Genomic DNA, 12,777 nt, shown 5'->3' with positions numbered 1-12,777 from the left:
GTGTGCAGTGCTCATAGACTTGATGGGCTGCAGCCTGTAGAGAAGGAAGCGCATTTTGTTCTTTCCTTCTTAGATACTTCTGGGTGTCACTAATCTCCATGGGTTTAGTTGCCAATTTCTTTTCCTGGTGCGCAGGAGCATCAAGAGTTACAGTCATCATAATCATCAAGGAGTTACAGGAATCTCTGCTGTACGATGTTATGAGAGGTGTGGTCCTTGTAGATTTAAAAGAATAAAGGTTATTTTTTAGTTTTTCAATACACCTGACACACAGAACCTTCTGTGACAACTGCCTCATGTCAGGAACAGCTGAGATAGCAAGTTCACTGTTCATATAAAAGGACTCTTACCTTCTGCTCTGTGCAGTACTGACTGCCTTTTACAGGGGAAGAAGAAGCTGTCAAGTGCATTATAACAAAGCCATAATATTTTCTTTTCTGTCTTACTGGACACACCTCCACTAGTAAGATGGGTATGGTGGGAACTGCTGAAAACACTCATCTAGATCATCATGGGGTACTTGGCCCTGAACTGGCATATATAACAAAAGTAAAAAAAGTTCCAGACATATATGAAGAGAATGTATGTGGTATCGTAGTGCATGAAATTTGTAACTGGTCATAGAATTGTCCACTGGCAACAGCTGAGGAAAGCTTAAAGTAACACAACCAGTAGAAAATCTGATTTTTTTTTCAGAAAACAGTCTGCTAAAATTATTCAGTGCTCACTGAAGAACACTATATTACTGCAATACTTTTGCAGTCGGTGCACCTGTGAGCTTTATTTTCCTCAGGCTTTTGATGCTGTATAGTTTTTAACAGCTATCGATTGTATTCTTCCAGCTCTTTTGACAACGACACTGTAAAGTGCCATGAAGTATAAAGATTTCTAAAAGAGTGATGTAATTCTTAGTGGTAATAATGCACTGTACAGCTTTTGTTTAACCTTGTAAAACTCTTTAAAAAAGTCACAAATTATTTGGTAAGTGCTGAAGAGTAAGATGTATGTTCACCTTAATCCTCTAAACCAACTCCTAGTCTCATACTTCAGCTCCAGACATATTACACTATGCATTAGGGTGAATAACGACTCATTTAGTGTAGTTACAGCAAGGAACACACTTTTGCGAATGTCAGTAAGGAGTTCTAAGTTTCTTCTGTGAGATCTTCACCTTCTGCTGAAAGAGGGAGTGAAAATCACTAGTTTCTGATCAGTGCTTGCAAAAACAATTGAAAAAAATTGGCAGATATTAAATGGATTCTCCATCAGCTCCAGGAGAATTAGGGCTTAAATTCCTGATTAATACTATTGATACTATTAAGAAAGTTTTGCTTTTTTTTTTTTTTTAAATGTATTTTAAATACCTAGCTTATTTTTTTTTTCTTTATTACATGTTTTTAATGAAAATTTTCAAGACTGCTTGTTACTCTGGGTCACAGGAGTGAGGACTTTTGCTCTTGAAAATCATTCCCTTTTCCAAATCTTGTTTAAGATACAGCAAAAAAGCACAGTCATATCCTCTGCATTTCCTTACACCAAAGAGATTTTTAAAAAAGTCACTTCACAGACAAGAATCCAATATTCATTTAGGGTACAGAGAAAGGAAGCCGGGCTCAGCTGCCTCCTGATGAGTGCTCTCATGTGGGAGGTCTGAGGTCTGGATACTTCTTTCTTTGCAGGGAGCCTTTCTGTGGTCCAGAAACTGTCCAAGAAAATGTAATATAACCACTAAATTTTTATAACTTGCTTTTAATTCGTGATGTTATCAGTGCTAGTGAACTTCTAAATCCAGATGTGGAGTTTATTTTTCCAAAGACAAAAAAAAAAAAGAAAAAAAAAGAAAAAAAAAAGCCTGTGATAGGATTGGCTGTAATTATCCCCTTAATATGTTCAAAGTCCTTGGTTCTTTAACACATGCAGGCATGCAGGCTCAATAATACAGACACAGACACATATATGAAACTAATACTACTTTTGATGTTGTGGGGATTTAGTAGCTATCTTCCCAGCAGGGACAAGCATCAGGCACATTGTACAACTCAAACCATTCTTGCTCCTCCTGAGAAGGCAACTGCTCAGATTCTCTGTTCTCAAGGGAATGGAATACTTTCCCTCTTGTTAGGCTGTGCTGAAGACATCTCTGCTTTGAATACTTTTTTTCATCCAAATTTGTTGTACAAAAAATGCTTTCTCCCTGCAGAGATACTGAGAAAGCTCATCTATTCCACCACTGTACAGAAGATGTAGTGAAGTAGCACTGGGATTTTAATGCTGAGGGAGAAGATTTGGATCAGAACATGATGAGAAAGGCAACATGATGAGAAGGGAAGCATCCAGACAAAGATTGTGGTCTTGCAGACATGTCATTTAGCTCTCTCTGTTCTTACAGTCTCAACACATTTGGAAGGGACTACCTTGTTCATAGTCACGTACATATTTCAATAAGGCATGATTTAGCAATCCACTTATAATACTTTTTTTTTTTTTTCTGTATCAGAGAATGAAATGTTATTAAAACTTCTGAATATGCCAAGATGCGGTTTGGTAAAGGCAAATAAGTATTTTAATGTCTCTTCCTTTTGGCCCAAAACCTTATGTTTGAAAGCTGTGTGGAAATCCTGTATATTTTCAAAGATAACTTATGATTCAGTAAAATACATATTATTCTGATGCTTCTTTTTTTGTGGAAATACTCTGAGAAGGTGTAGAACAAAACATGAGAATGTTTATTTTTATGTTATGATCATCATCTCCAGAGGAGAAATCACAGTCATTCAATATCCTCGTACTCAAAACTCATCAGTAGTAGTAAGGAGAGCTCAAGCTGAGACACTGTGCCAACAGAGCGTGTAAAAAAATATATGATCTTATCCAACATTAGCAGGATTCACATCTTATAAAGAAAGTGTGGCCTGCCTGCACATGTAAGTTTTTGGAGTATGACTACACAGTAAGATAAAGGTTTATTATGCATGTGCTTATTTCATCTATTTACCATGACTAACAATAGCAAACAATATGGGTGAATAGTTCATAGTAATACAAAATTCAAGCTCTTCTGAGACTTGGACTATCTTCTCTCATGTTTAGAGCTTGCAAGTGCAGACAATAACATCTACCACCAACTTCAACAAATAGCACCTTTTGATTTCTTTGCTAATCATTAATTTTCATACAGATGAAAATGTTGCTTGATTCAGAGAATTGTAGTGGTTGGAAAGATGTCTAGGATCATCTAATCTAACCCTTGCATATCTGCACTATGCCCACTACCCACTGTGTCATTCAGTGCTACATGTTCTTGAAGATCTCTGTCTTGAAGATCTCACTGTCCCTGCAGTGACTTTACCACCTCCCTGGACAGCCTGTGCCATTGCCTCACCACTCTTTTGGGGAATAAAAATCTTCTAATATCCAACCTGAACCTCTTCTGGTGTAACTTAAAGCCATTGCCTTTTGTCCTATCTAAGAAGAGATTCTTGTGAGAAGACTGATCAGGCTCACTACCAAAGATCAAGTACTCAGACTTGAGTGTAAGTGCCTCTTGTATTATAAATTATGAACATAATACATCTCTTCTAAGAATGAATGAAGTTATTGGTTCTCGTAGCATAGTATCTGCCTGTTTTATAATATGTAGAAATTTTCCTGGTTTGAAGAGCTCTGTTTTGACTACAGCAATACAATTTTCTTTGAATCCTCCCACCAGTGAAGTTTTTTCAAAAGTGTCTACTTGGAGACCTTCACAATGCTACTTTAATATTGTTGTCTTCTAGGTTCATTTATTCCACAAGAGTATGAATGACAAAACATAAGCAAAATCATAGTATTTCTATTCACCAAGTGTTAGTACCAAGGCGTTAAAGTTGGAGGGAGTCTGGGATGCAGTGACCACACCCTGGTTGAATTTGTGATCTTGAGGGATGTGGACCTGGCAAAGAGTGGGGTCAGGAACACAAACTTTGGAATAGCGAACTTTAGGCTGTTCAATGGACTGTTGACTAAGAGCCCCTGGGATTCTGTCTTTGAAAACAAAGTTGTTGAGGAGAGATGCTACTCTTCAAGGATGCCTTTTTTGAGAGCCCAAGAGCTTTTCACCCCTCTGACTAAGAAAGCGGGCAGAGGAGGTAGGAAACTGGTATGACTTGGCAAGGACATGCTGGACACTCTGAGGGCAAAGAAAGGTGCGTACTGGCTCTAGAAATAAGAGCGTGTCACCTGGGAAGAATACAGGGATGCCGTCTGGACTTGCAGACATGGGATAAGGAAAGCCGTGTGCAGGTAGAGCTGAACTTGGTGAGGGATGTTGAAAACAATAGGAAGACATTCTACAGGCACATTAGCCAGAAGAGACAGGCCAAAGCAAGTGTACCTCCAGGAAAACTGGCTTCAAAAGATGAAGAGAAGGCTGAGGTACTGAATGAGTTCTTTGCCTCGGTCTTCACTGGCAGCAAGGATTCTAGCCCTGCATCCCTAAACCTCTAGGTGGGGACCAGGGAAGTAAATCCCCCCCACTGTAAGGGCAGAGCAAGTCCAAGACCACCTTATGAGACTGAATGCATACAAATCTATAGGGCTAGATGGCGTGCATCTCAGAGTTCTGAAGGAGCTGGCTGAGGTGGTTGCCAACCTGTTCTCCATCATATTTGAAAAGTTGTGGCTGTCAGGTGAGGTCCCAGATGACTGGAGGAAGTGTCAGTCTCTCCCATTTACAAAAAAGGGAGCAAGGAGGACCCAGGCAACTACAGGCCGGTGAGTCTCACCTCTGTGTCTGGGAAGATCGTGGAACAGATCCTCCTGGATGACATGCTTGATCACATGAGGAATGAGCATGTGATCTGAGAAAGCCAGCATGGCTTTACCAGGGGAAGGTCATGCTTAACCAATCTAGTGGCCTTCTATGATGGAGTGATGGCATGGATGATGGAATCGAGTGCACCCTCAGCAAGTTTGCTGATGACACCAAGCTGAGTGGTATGGTTGACATAGTGGAAGGAAGGAATGCCATTCAGAGGGATCTCAACAGGATTGAAAGGTGGGCCCAGGTGAACATAATGAGGTTCAACACAGCAAAGTGCAAGGTTTTGCACTTGGCTGGAGGAATCCCAGGCATCCATACAGACTGGAAGGAGCGGTTCTTGAGAGCAGTCCTGCAGAGAAGGACCTGGGGGTCCTGATGGATGAAAAGCTTAACATGAGTCAGCAGTGCGCTCTTGCAGCTTGAAAAGCAAATGGTATCCTGGGCTCCATCAGAAGAGGGGTGGCCAGCAGGGAATGGGAGATGATTGTCCTTCTCTACTCTCTGCTCTTGTAAGGCCCTATCTGGAGTACTGTGTTCAGGTCTGGAGCCCCCAGTACAAGAAGGACAGAGAGCTGTTGGAGAGGGTCCAGAGGAAAGCCACAAAGATGATCAGGGGTCTGGATCACCTTCCCTACGAAGGTTCTCCCTCCAGGCTGAGGGAGTTGGGCTTGTTCAGCCTGGAGAAAAGAAGTTTGCAGGGTGACCTCATTGCAGCCTTTCAGCACCTAAAGGGAGCCTACAAACAGGAGGAGAATCAATTCTTTGAAAGTGTAGATAACAGCAGACCAAGGGGAAATGGTTTTAAGTTGAGGGAGGGAAGATTTAGGTTGGATGTCAAGGGGAAGTTCTTTACAGAGAGAGTGGTGAAGTGCTGGAACAGGCTGCTCAGAGTGGTTGTGGGTTGTGGTTGCCCCGTCCCTCGAGGAGTTCAAGGCCAGATTGGATGGGGCTCTGGGCAACCTGGTCTAGTATTAAATGTGGAGGTTGGTGGCCCTGCATGTAGCAGGGGGTTTGGAGATTCATGATCCTCAAGGTCCCTTCCAATCCTTTTGTGATTCTGTGATTAGTGCCCTCAGCACAACCACTACATGGGCCTCCAGTAACTGAACTCTGTCATTCACTGCATTCATTCTTATTGCAGTCAAAAGCATTCAATTACTTCTTTTGTAGTTACTTCAAATGCTGAAGAATACGGAGCAGAATTTGAATGCTATCTGCATCCCTAGGATTGGAGAATGTATTTTACTATAATTCACTGTAGGCTTCTTTTTTATTCATAATTCAGATTTAGTGGGTTTTTTTGTTTTTGTTTTTGTTTGTTTTTAGTTTGGGTTCTTTGTTTTTTGTTTTACTAAATGTTACACTGATTCAACGAATTCTCAGTTTTTCAGTTTATGGGTTGTCTGAAAGCTGTTGCTGATGCTTTATTAATCTTTTATCTTTATGTTAGATGCAAAGGGTTTTGAGTGGACTGTTTGAGCATTTGGTGCTCAGACATCTGTTCAAATTCCTTGCTGTGCATTCTGGAGGGTTCATACACATAAATTGCCACATTGTAACACCAGTGTTACAAAAAAAAAAAAAAAAAAAAAAAAGTTATTTCTATAAAACTCATCAAGGAATGTGTAGAAGGAGGTCACCATACATTGAAATGAAACTTTTTTCTTTTTTTTTTTCCTCTCAAAATATTTATATCCTCTGGACATTTTAGTATCCCTAAGTTGAAATGTATTGTATCAGAGCTGATACAAAATCTTACTGATACAAAACTATTTTTGATACACATAAGTTTCTGTACTTTCGTCCTTCCAAATAAGAGAAAAATTAACTCACAATATAGTTTTTCCGGTGTCCACATTCAAGACCATGTTGCATTAAAAGCAAATGCTAGCGCAGTAAGGAAAATCAGCTAACAGTGAAGCCCATGAAGATTCAAATAACATTTCTGAAATGAGTGCAGTTGTACTCAGTTTACATTGAAGTAACTGAGAGCAAAATTTAATCTCTTCAATTGTTACTAATATTCTTTAATTTCTTTTCAAAAGTGTAGCAAATGAGGTGAACGTTTCATCCTATCCAAGACCCTTATGAAACTGAGATACAGGAATTCTTTCCCTTTCCTTTCCTTTAGCTTAAAAATTCATCAGAGCATTTTGGATGATAACCAATGTTTTTAGATATTTACTTATCAGATGATGGGAGTGGATAAGTTCAAAATGTTCACACTGTAAAATCTGCAGATAATATATTTACCTCTTCTAATTCTAGAAAATCTAGATCAGCACAGGGAGTTTTTTATTTTTTTATTTTTATTTTTTATTTATCAATTTGTATTTTATATGATTCTGTATCCTTTTGTTTATACTTGGTTTAATTTACAATATTTCAGTCACTTATATTATTACTTATAATACACTTATTTCATTAAGTGTATTAGAATCACAACATCTATTGCCCATGCAGAAATAAATTTGTGGCTTTAAAATCTGAACCTTGTACTATGCCCATTATTACATCAGTTTCCTTCATTGAAAATTGTTTTATATACTAAATTATTTGCATTACTGAATATTTGCCATATTACAGTTTATACTTTGTAAGAAATGGAAGATGACTTTTTTTCAACCAGTAAAGTCATACAGATAGTCTAGAAAGAAGTTTTAGGAATACGTGTGGATCCAATCCTGCAAGTATTTGAACATGAGCATTCCATGCTGAATCCTGACTGTGTAAGGTATCTTTCATGCACTATGTGCCCTAAAGTCGTTTGGTGTGCATTCAGTAAAGATCTGTTTGAAAAAATCATTCAGGTGCTTTTACTGATGATACACTTATGCAGATTTTTGTAGTAGTTGTATTGAGGTCTTTATATACTCCTTAGCAATATAATTAGTCCTTGTTCAGGCTAACATCAAAGTTTTTACTTAATTTGAAGCATGTTTAATTTATTAAGACTTTTTTTAACATTTGTTAAATTGATTTTATCATCACTGCTTCCCTGTAAAACAAATCAAACTCTCAGCATATGGCTATATATGTAGACGTTCTTCAACCTTACTCATATCCAAATCTTGAGGTCCATTGAAACGATATTTAACTAGGACTTAACTAGAATTATACTGTTCATACAAATCACTGGTTTTTAAAATTTGCATTATATTTGGTGTATTTTTATATTTGCTATAAGAAAAGAACTCATTTGACTGTTTTATCTTATGGATTTTAATGATTTTAACTTTTTGACAATTGTTTGAAAATTCATAAGGATCATAGAAGGTGTAAGATCATTTGTTCATTTAATTTTTCTTTTTCCTTTCTATCATTATTTTGTTAATAACTAAATATTAAGAATTTTATTGTTAAAAGCTCTTTCATAGTTCTATCCAGGCACTGAATAGATTCAGTACTATAATTTGTATGTAGTGTTATTATTTTATTATTTCTGATTTTCAGAAATATCCCTTAATTTCAGCATTAATTCATAATTTGCATTTAATATTATGTGTTCTTTTATCAAAAGAAGTGTAGTGACATTCAGGAGGAGACAGTTAAGGATATCAATTTCATTTAACTTAACTGCATTTTATGAGGTTATTTATCCCTCCAAAAATTTCCTTTAAATCTTTGTGAACAAAAGGAAAGTTTGTCACCTTACTTAAATGTTACTGCTTATAAACTTGGCATGCTCTCTTTTTCATATCATTAACTCTGTTCTATTTTTGAGGTGTAAACTGCACTGCTTATGGTGCTTAGTTGTCTCAGACACTGCTCCTTATTCCTCCCAGTTCTCAAGAGAGTGCCCTGGATCCTATGTGTCCAAATATATCACTTTGCAGTTTGTCATCTTTGATGGACTCGTGGTTCTTCTATTTCCAGATTCTTTTTCTGACCTTCCAGCAGGAGACATCCCTCGGCCTTCTGAAGGAGGTACTCTCAGCAAGCAGTGTTCAGTGCAAATTCACTTCAAGTAAAACCTAGAACCTAGTGCTTCCTGAGTCCCCAGAAGAAATTTAGCACTTGCATAGAGTTGAATAGATTATCTGTCTGTTTCTAGATCACAAGAATGTTTTAGATGAGGGTTGCAACTCATCTGCATGTTTCTGTATAACCAAAGGGGTTTGCAAGATTTTAATCTTGAGAGAGCATCTAGTGAGTTCAGATATGAGAGAGCTAGGCAACCCTGAAAATCAGTAGAATAGTTTTTTTTTTTGTTTGTTTTTTTTTTCTGGAACTTTTAGTGGATTTTCAGTTCCAGAGGTGTGACTTGTCCATAGTAACGTAAACAGCAGTATTAGTCAGATGTTGCTGGAATGCTGCATTTCTACTCTACATAGGAATAGTGAAAGAAACATTAGAAATAATTAAATTTATTCCCTTTTCTCTTTGTCAGTCCACTGCCTATCAGCTACTTCCTGACCTTTTCAGTGTTGAGCATGATAATAATTTTATTTGTAAGGCAGAGAAGCAAATTATTTATTTGGAATTTTTATTTACCACAAAATACTTTCCTAATTATTTTCAGACCATGCTCCATGTAACTTGCTCAGAAATCTACAACGTATGTTATACAAATTAGAACAGAAACTCCTGTTTTCCATAGAACTTCCTAAAACTCATTAAGACAGATTTTCTCATTCTTAACCTGTTTTATTAAACCTTTAATATTTTTTTAAAAAAACTTATAAGAGCTTGCAACAAGTATTTACAGTGCCAGCACAAAAATTGCATTTGGATAAAGAAATGGCTTAAATTTTCAAGGCTCTTATATAAAAATATTTTATAAGTTTCTATGGCATTTTCTGAAGCAATATTTTCTGTTTTTCTCTCTCTATGTATATTTATTTTATGAAGATAATATATCAGAAGTACAATGCAGAACAAAATAACAGAGGAAATACAATTGAAAAATGCTTCTTTTTCTAGGGACTATATAACTAGAGATTTCTCTGTGTTTCCAATGCACCAGAAGCTTGTAAGAGTTTGGCACTATTCCAAAATCTGTAGGGGAAATCTCCAATTGGTATTTAGGTACTTGAATGAAAATCTTACATTACTAAACTCACTAAGACATAGACATTTACATTTACAATTGTTGTATCAATAATCCTATCCTATAATTTTCAGTATCTGCCAAACTTAATTGCAGAATTATTTTAGCAGAACTTGTATATCACCTGAAGGAGTAGTTCTAAGTTCTGTATTATAGTATGTCAAACTGACTAAAAAATTCTGAAGAACAGAATTTCATAGATATGTCTAGTGCAAAACAAGTTCAAACTGTTCAATACTAATGAAATACTAGGGATTTGAGGGTATTTGTTAATGAAAGACTCAACACAAGCTGGTGATGTACACTTGCAGCCCAGAAGACCAACCGTGTCCTGTGTTGCATCAAGAGAAGCATGACCAGCAGGTTGAAGAATGTGATTCTGCCCTCTCTGCTCTCATGAGACGCAACCTGGAGTATCGTGTCCAGTTCTGGGGCCTCCAACACAAGAAGGTCATGGAGCTGTTGGAGTGAGTCCTGAGGAGGGCCCCAAAGATGATCAGAGAGCTGGAGCACCTCCCCTACAAGGACAGGCTGAGATGGTTGAAACTAGTTGATGTTTCATGTCCCTCCCAACCAAAACCATTCTATGATTCTATGATTCTAAGAATTGTGTTTCTCACTGAAAGTGAATTTCTACCATAAGATTATTATGCATTTGAAAAATGCATTTGAGAGAAAAAAATTTAAATGACTTTCCTCTTTGTAGATTAATTATGTTTGCCTTGTTTTATCCTTGCTAGCGTTTCTCATTGCTGAGAGAAAATGCATTACAATGAAAGGAGAGGGAAAAAGTAGGGTCTAAATGTAAAAGCATGACTTTCAGAATAAGAAGGCAGGAGTTTTTAATTGTCTATTTTTGACTGACTGCAAATAGTAAATACATTTATTTGTACATTTGTAATATTATGATCAGATTGCAATTTTACATTAATGGATACGTAAAATCTTGGAAACATACGTTTACATCAGAATCCAGCTTGATTCAACATAAATCCTTATGTCAGTCACTGAAAGTAGCGCTAATATCCCTCTGCTGTCCCTGGAATTTTCCTTCTAGATGTTTAGCTTGTGTCTACTGCTTTTCTTTTTCTTTCTTTCTTTCTTTTTTTTTTTTTTTTAAATAATATAATTGCTTAACTGTATATACTAAAAATTTAGCACTCAAGTGTCTTGCTTATGTTTTACTCAACACAAGTTTTGTAGAAACTATGACTTTGCCTTAAAATTAATGAAAGGAGTGTGCTAGCACTCAGTAAATATATAAATTTATTTAAATATATTTTTAAAATATCATTGTAGAGATTTACTATCTATTTGTATTAAACTCCCACATGTGACTAGTACTTAAAAATGTGGTATCTTTGAAAAAAAATAAAAAAGATTTCACTAAGCAACATATGATTGACTGTCTTATTCATTTACTCTAATGACTGCAGTGATTGCATAGTTAACTTCAGTTAATTGGAATGTTGAATGTCTCTTTAGTATTGCCACTTCATCCTCCACTTCCATATTTTGTATTTCTTAATAATCCTGCCCTCTTCATTTGACAGTGAATTCTGATCCCTGATGCAAGGAAATGACTCAATAAATCAACAGTACTTTGATCTGAAGAATTATAGGATTTCTCTTCATGATAAGGAAAAAATCCAGATAAACAAATGAAAACTCTCTAGAGGACTCTTCAGAAGAGGCATTCTTGGTCCATGCAGAAAAAATTCTAAAGTTTTTTAAGTACAGAAAAGGGTGAATATTTGTATTTACACTGAGATTTATCTAGTTTTTATACTGGAGTATTAACACAAAATATCTCAGAATAGTAGTAGGTGTTTAATGGAGTGAGAAGTTCACCAGAATATAAAGCTACATATTACTAAAACTCTTTCCAGAAAGAAGTATGGTTTTCGTAAGTAGTCAGGAGTTGGACAAAATAAGGAAGGTGAGGGCCCTGTCTGTAATTGTGCCTTGACTGAAAGAAACATCCCTAAATAACAAATTTTATTTGACTTTTCTGTACATGGTTTACTTAAGCACAGGGATGTGCCAGCACTGGAAATGGGGTCTTAATTACATTCCATAAAATCAAAAATTTAAAAACTAAATTAAGTAGATGTAAGCAACCATTTACACACAGTGTTTCCTTTAAACTCTCTTGACTCACTCAATACATTATGAATAAATAATATAAAATATGATAAAATAAGCTAGCAAATTAACACCCGTTCCTTCAGTGTTCCCCTTTTATTATGAGCTAGAGAGTGGGAGATATTTCAAAGAAGATAAAAATGACTGCCAGATCCAGTCTGCAAGATATATTGAACATGCAAGATAATACTCTAGAAGAACAAATGTTTTGGAGGTTAGCCATGTTTGTCACTACCCTTAGAGGAAAGAATCATTTGTTTGATTCTACCAGAAAAAAAAAAAAAAAATCAACAAAAAACCCAGTATCAACACTGTCAAATATGAACAGAAATGCAGTCACTTCTAAAAGTTTCAGATTCTAACTAATACAAAATCCATAGGGTTTTCAAGTATTTCAAAGGAAATGTTATTAATAATAAAGCTGAGTGAATAGGTTGTAATGAATTATTTAGACAAGGAATGCCAATTTCTGAGTGGAACATTTCCTATGAAAAAAAAATTTGAAATATTTAAGTTATGTATGTTGAAGCTATAAGTATGTGCTATATTCAGTGAAATATTCTTGTTTTACAGACCACATGAAATGTTGATTTCACATTTTAATGGCTACTCAGAGAATCCTTTGTCTTATTCTAATGGTTTATGTGATGAACAAAAAATAGATGTCAAATTGCAACTTCTTGAAAAATAAAACACAGCAAAATTTATATACTTTATATTCTCGCTATATGTTCAGATATTGCAGTTATGAAAAATCACCATTCAGTAAAAAAGTGAATGC

Source organism: Lagopus muta, chromosome 3, assembly GCF_023343835.1.
Source record: "Lagopus muta isolate bLagMut1 chromosome 3, bLagMut1 primary, whole genome shotgun sequence".
Lineage (NCBI taxonomy): Eukaryota > Metazoa > Chordata > Aves > Galliformes > Phasianidae > Lagopus > Lagopus muta.
This window is presented reverse-complemented; position numbering follows the sequence as displayed.